Source organism: Varanus komodoensis, unplaced genomic scaffold, assembly GCF_004798865.1.
Source record: "Varanus komodoensis strain SLA01 unplaced genomic scaffold, ASM479886v1 scaffold26, whole genome shotgun sequence".
Taxonomy (NCBI): domain Eukaryota; kingdom Metazoa; phylum Chordata; class Lepidosauria; order Squamata; family Varanidae; genus Varanus; species Varanus komodoensis.
Genome location: NW_025335684.1, coordinates 9,422,742 through 9,429,596, shown reverse-complemented (window position 1 = coordinate 9,429,596; position 6,855 = coordinate 9,422,742). Strand labels below are relative to the sequence as shown.

The 6,855-nt window shown below is 46.8% G+C and overlaps 1 long non-coding RNA gene across 1 annotated transcript; it reads right to left on the bottom strand.

Moving 5' to 3' along the window:
• Positions 1-3,270: 3,270 nt before the first annotated feature.
• LOC123025273 lies at positions 3,271-6,652 on the bottom strand. The gene is made up of 3 exons (XR_006415090.1): positions 6,586-6,652; positions 4,300-4,361; positions 3,271-3,716 (listed from the first exon to the last, which is right to left on the bottom strand). It is a non-coding gene; the product is annotated as an uncharacterized LOC123025273 (long non-coding RNA).
• Between the last annotated feature and the right edge of the window lie 203 nt (positions 6,653-6,855).

The window sequence follows — 6,855 nt, the reverse complement described above, 5'->3', positions numbered from 1 at the left end:
CACTGCCGAAGGCAGAAATATTTAAGTATCATTCTAAGCATCAGTGCTTCTAATTCTCTTCTCTTCTGTTTTTGTTTGTTTGTTTGCAGCTTAGATATAGAAATGCCAGGAATCCACTTTGGTGGGCTCTTAGGTCTTTTCATGCAGGGGAGAACTTCTACCATGACGAAATCTGGACTGAAGACATTCCACTCTGCCGGGCTTCAAAGGGGATGAATGAATTCAAGAGAGAGCAATTCAGAGCTCAGTGTATCCCAAACTATGCCAAGTGGATCACAGCTGTGGCCCATCCCTGGCGGAAGAAGCCACCTCCAGCCGGCTCAAGGTTCCACGCTGACGTTCCTCCCCCACCCCTTCTTTTACATCAGGGTCAGTCTGATTCTTTTATTCTGAAGATGTTTGTCTCCTAATAAAGAACCCTCTGGAGCAAGTTAACAGTCCATTTGGGGTGCGGGGGAGCAGGTGGAAATAATTAATCATCATTTCATGTTGACATAATGATCCATCTCAGTAAGCTGGCGATCACTGAGTTTCCATTAGGACATGGTATCACAAACAACAGCATCACAGATCCATGGATCAGTGGTAAACCGCATGGGTTGGATCCTGCATTCAATTCCCAGCACCTCCAAGGAGGACTGGGAAGACCATTGTGTGAGACGTTAGTCAAGGTGGCCCATGGGAACACAACACCAGCCCCAGGGGCCTCGCCTAGCTCGTTACCCTCCAATGCTTCATCTAACTACCGTTCATTTTGCCCTCCCACCCCTGATTTTAAAAGGTCAAAATTCGTCTAATGGTATTTTTCCCACCTCATGTGCCTTCATTCCCCACCCGTCACAGAAAAGTAGTCCTCAAAAGCTTCTCCAAATGAAACGTGGTCCTCAGACCACAGGTGGTTCAACATTCCCAATTTGTACAGGTAGGTGGACCGGTGATGGACAGAGGAAGGCAGGGCTGGACAACTAGTAGACTTCCAGATGTTTTAGCCTACAGCTCTCATCAGCCTTAGCCAGCTTGGCTGCTGACAAGGGATGATGGGAGCTGAAGGCCAAAACATCCAGAGTTTCCTTCCCTAGTATAAGCAAACAAGAACTGGATCAGTCTTTGAAGGACTTGTAAACTAACAAGGATGGTCAACTTGTCAAGGGAAAACATTGCAAAGCCTCAAGTTCCCTTTACAATGGAAAGATTTCTTATAGCTTACTATTTTTTCCCAGGCTAGAGAACACAGTTCTTCTGACCTATCTCTAGGGCACCAAACTTTATGCCACAATAAATGGGTTAGCCTTTAAGATGCTGGAAGATCCTTGGGTGTTTCTCCTTTGAGGAAGCTTTCCCTTGGTGGCTCATGACCAAAATCCCTTCGGAAGGATCTGAGCTAATATTTTAAAACTCCAGTGTATGGAGAAGACACTGTCTTGGATCTTTCCAAGGCTATACATTGCCAAATATACTAGAAATGGCCTTGCCAAGACATTCAGGAAAGATGTGCAGCATTTGGAAGGCTTAGAGATTTAGGGTAGCACAGAGATCTAAAAATTAAACAGGAGTGGAGAACCGCTGAGGATGCGCCTTGCCAGGGCCACCCCAACTGGCCCGCAAGCTGCTTTTGCTGTGCTCATCTCTGCTTTTATCTGAGATAACTGTTGAGCAGGGCCTTTTGCAAGCAAGAGAGCTGATGCACAGGTTGTGGGTGGGGGTGCTGCAAACAGGAGTCGCCCTTACCTCTGAGCAGAGTCTTGGTTTTGGGATGTTCTTCCAAGGCTTATTTCGGAAGGGACTTACAGGCATCTTGCCTGGCCTACTTCTTAATAATTCCTTACCCCATGCTCTGCTGGCTGAGGCCGACAGGAGTTGAAACCTAAAGTTTTTGGAGGGCACCAGGTTAAAGAAGGCCACCCTAAGTAGACAACAGGAAGACACTGTTGGTGAGCGAAGGCAGCTCACGTATCAGGTCACCTTTGCCAGTGCCAGAGGACCTGGGTTGCAGGTTCCGCACTTCAAGCAGCGGGGGAACGGGCTGCTGGCACCTTCTGGTGGATGTCCTGGGTTATGCCTGAGCAGTGTGTTAACAAGGCATCCCCCACCCGCTTCCTCTGCGCTTCATGGCTGACATTTCCCTGCTTTTGGAAGACCTGCCGTGCCCCCGTGGCCAGTACCAAAGTTCAGTGCACTTGATTTCAAAGAAGGCATGCTGTGAAAGCCACCGAGTCCCGCCAAAACAAAACCCCAATTACTGGTCCGATGCTGCGTAACGCCTATGTGCGCACTCCCTCGTTAGGAAATATTAGCTTGACAAACCACTCGAGTGGAAACCCGCCATTTAGTGGCCTATTAAAACAAGTACCTCCAAGTGATTAGGGGAAGGAGGGAAGGAATCCACCCAGGCTTTCCTCAGAGGCTGCCTTGCAGTTGTAGGTTCCTCCGTAACCCTTGCGTGTGGAAAAGCACTCGGAGCATTTCTCTCCGAGAAACGAAGCTGTCACGCATGGCTCATTGCATCTCAGTTTATGAAGATACAAGCAAACCGTTTCCCTATTCATACAGCCCCTCTTGGCACAAGCCAGGCGGCCTCCGACTACCCAGTTGCCTGTTTCATCTGAACTGGGAAACCATGGTTAATGGCTTTGGAACAAGCCAGGGTATCAGTCCAGTGGAGGTTTTAACTATTTCCATCCTGACTGGCGTGGGATTAAAGAATAATATCTGTTTCGTTCTGAGTGGATAGAGCTCTGCATTAGTTTGATTATTATGCTGGCTTCCTCTTCCATTATCATCATCATCCTCATCATCATCATGGCATGCCTCTGTCATCATCAGGGCACTTCTCTGCAGATTGCAGAGCAGGTTGCTAGCATGTCCTGTTTTGCAATGGGCAGTTCCCTATTCGAAGTCCTCTGCTTCAAGGCCTACCAGTCCAGGTCTCGCTTAAAGACAAAGAACCAGAAATTACCAATGTTTAAACAGTTAGACAATTTTTTAGAAAGTATTTCATTGCTACTGTGCCCTTGGCTTAATTTGAATTCTGGCCACTGCAGGGTTTTCTTGTGAGGTTTCTTGCGTGTTGCTGCTGCGATTTCTCATTGCACCATTCATGCTAGCTTTAAGATGAGTGTTTGTTGTGTATGCTGTTGTTTTATATTTCTGTAAGCTGGCCAGCGAGTCATACTGGCTAACCTGCAGGTTATGGGGTGGCATGGAAATGGAATAAACAAACAAATGAGGGGTGGGGCTAGAAATTTAATACATAGCTAAAAAATAGAGCGCCTTGAAGTTTCGCAGCGATTGTTCACATCTGGGGTGGAAATGGCAGCCATTCATATCCTCTCCATATCCTCTAGGAAGAGATTTGGGCATTTCTACTTAATTTGGAGTCCTGGCTTCTCATTATAAAGTGACACATGGCAATCTATGTCCTTTTCTAGCCACTTGTGGGGTGGTGTCTTCAGGTCACTTGCAAGCAGGTAACCCTGCAGCCATACTCTTAAAAATATGGGAGGGTTTGCCCTAGGACATTGCAAGGAAGTGGCTGGCTGGCATCAGAGTGAGGAGGATTCCAGGGGCCAGGGCGCTGGTATTTGCCCCACTGTGATGCCTAGTGGCACCAGACTTTTCAAGGCTTCAGGTCAGGAACGGCTTTTTTGTTCATAAGGTGGAGGCAGGGTCATTTCAAAAACGCTTCAGGTGTTTCCAGAGTTTGGCAGAATCACGCCCTGTGAACAATTTACTGTATTAAATGGTTTGTTTGTTTGTTTTAAACTTTTCTAGACTGTCCCCTACCGTGGTCTTGGGACGGGTTAATATTATTTATTTATTTATTAAAACATTTTTATGCCGCCCCATTCGCCGAAGCCTCGGGGCGGCTTACAACATGACGGCTTAATAATAAGACTATATAAAATAAAATAAAACACAGAGTCCTAATAAAATTCCCAACCAGCAATAACACTCCAATTAAAACGATCAAATCTTAAAACACTGGGAGAATAAAAAGGGTTTAGTGCCAAAAAGAATAAAGTGACGGTGCCAGGCGAACCTCTCTGAGGAGCAAATTCCAGAATTTGGGCGCCACCACAGAGAAGGCCCTTCTCTGGGTGTTCACCCTCCTAATCTTCTTCAGGGAGGGCTCCCGGAGAAAAGCCTCTGCCCCAGACCTTAAGTGGCGGGCAGGCACATATGCGCTTGTTACTAGCAAGGCTGGGTGGAAGGAAGCCTTTAGTACCGTCACTTTCTATTAACAGCTTGATTCTTAGATGCTGGGCGGTGGGTGAGGAGAGACTCATGGCAAACACCTACCTGAAAGCTAGGAAAGGATTTGGGGCTTCATCAGCCATCCCTGTCCTCTTGCCCTGAACATCCTCCCAACAAAATGAAAATGATATTATGTTTTATTGCATTTCATGCTTTTAAAGTTTTCTTGCACACTGCCTTTAGAGGATTTACCTGAGCAAGACAGCTTCTAAATTCTCTAAATAAAAGGAATCCATGAAAGAATAAAGGAAGTTAACAGTAGGAGGTACTGGGGAGAATGAAATTCATTTAAACTCCCCTTTCTCATCACTTTATCCTATTAAATTTCAAGGATAAACAGGAATCAGGTTAAGTTAACCTGACCTGCAATGATGCTGTCAGTGCGCATTTGAGATTGCTTCTCACAGTGAACATGCAGCGAGGACCCCGGTTTCCTCTGCACTTACTACTCCTAATACTGAATGCAGGAAACACAGAAACAGAGTGAGTCAGAAGGGGGCTCGGGGCCATCTAGTCTGACCCCCAGCTCCAGCCAGCTCGACTCATGGTTGCCGAAATCAGTACTGTTGTTTTACTTCATTTTTGTACCACTTTCTGGGCTGTTTACAACAGTTCATGGGGTGACTAATAAACAAGAGCAGGTATTCTCACGACTGGGAGTAACTCCTCCCCTGGGAGACAGCCCTGTGAGAACCCAGCATGCCAAAATGTTGGAATGCTGAGAGTCTGTTGGAAAAGGAAAAGTGGGAAGGCAGAATGGCATTCTGGAGGCGGACAGGGAGGGCTGGAGAGGGACACTGTTGTTGGGGGTCCAGAATATATTGCAATATTCGATGCAAGGGGACGAGGTCCTGCTTTACAGAGGGCAGTCCTCATTTGAAGAGCTGACAGAGGAGAGTCCCCTCTTTGAGGGTGAAGGACACAATGGGTTTGACCCTGGCACACTTCGCCCAATTAAACATGACAGGGGTGAGAGAAGAGAAAATCTGTATTTTTATTCTTGAGAATAAAGTTCAATCACAGCAAAGGGGCAATTGACCTCGAGTGTATGGCAATTTATACCCCTTTATACCCCTGATGACCAGGTGGCAATGACAGCTGCTTATTGGGTTGAAATTCCTGCCACGAGCGTTGACTGGCACGTTTGCATTCAGGGGGTTTCTGCACTTACCTGGGAGGCTGGGCTACCTGGAGCTGGGGCTGGGGGCTTTTGGGGGGAGATTGCTCAGTCTCTGGCTATTTGTAATACCCCTGTTAATGGTGGTGATGCTTGGGACAAGACTAGTCAGCTCCTGCTGAAAGCCAGCCAGCCAGGTACGTCTTTCAAAGGCACCTGCTGTGTAAAGAGCTGTGCAGACAAGGCCAGCTGAAAGATAAGGAACCAGGGACACGAAAATGGGGCACTGAAGTTGCCCACCCACAGTTAGCACCTGGACTGAGCACGGCACACAGGTTACCTGGTCACTTACTACAATGAGGCACCCTGTGTCCCAATGTCAGCTGTAATTACTGGGTACTGGCCAGTGTTAGTCCTCCCTAGAGGAGATCCATTGGGATGAATGGGACTTCTGTTAATAACGAGAAATGTATCTCATATATTTCTATGGTTCTTCTCCAGGTAGAATTAACATTGGATATGACCCTTTCTTTCTCCATGGCGATCCATAGATACAAATTAGCTTTTGCAAAAAATATGGAAATGTCTGTCCTTTCAGGTAATGCATTTCCTCCTTTTTGGCCGTGCGTCAGGGGCCACGCTAGCCCACTAAACGCAGGGTCCCGGCATAAAGAGGCAGTCGCATGTTTGGTTTTTCCCCACACTCTCAACTCTAGAGCCCCATTCAGGGTTTTAACTCTGCACAAAGGATGTTTTTAAGAGGAATAATTTGGCAAATGTCAAGATGAAAGGAGCCAAAGGTCATCCATAATATTTACGGCCACAGAAAGCCTCACACTGGCTTACAAGAAGTTTTAGACTGTTAAGTCGGGTGTCCTGCTCTGATCAGAAAATGACTTGGTTACTCCTGATTCCTCAGTACGTAGGCTAGTGTCCCTCTGTCTGGCAACCAGTTCCTCCTTGTCTTAACCCCCGCAGCCCGCTGTTTCCACTCTCACCTGCCTTTTGAAAACTGCCCAAGTGACTTAGATGCAATAAAAGCAACCTGCACAGCTACATTCTCCATAGTCAAATTCTTTTCGGCTACCCATGCTTGCATTTTTGCTGCATCTCTCAATAAACTGTAATGTTCCTTGGACTGTACACCCACAGCGTGTCTTTCTCATGGGGTTTCGTCGCAATCAACGTGACAGGGCAAATGAGCTCGTGCTCACCTGGGATTCAGCCCTGTCACGGGCCAGGAAGTCTGCTTCCTCCAGGTCAAATGAAAAGGAGCTCGATTGTTACAGGGACTAGTGAATCTTGTCAGCTTGTGACTAAATGACCCTGAAAAGAAAAAAACAACATCTCACAATCCACTAAACAGCCTGTGCCTCAAAATATACTCCTGATTAAACCAGGTAAGGGCAGGAGAGATGGCACTATGCTTGGGCTACTAAGCAAAAAATCATTTTGTCGGTGCTTTTCAAATGTGGAAACAACAG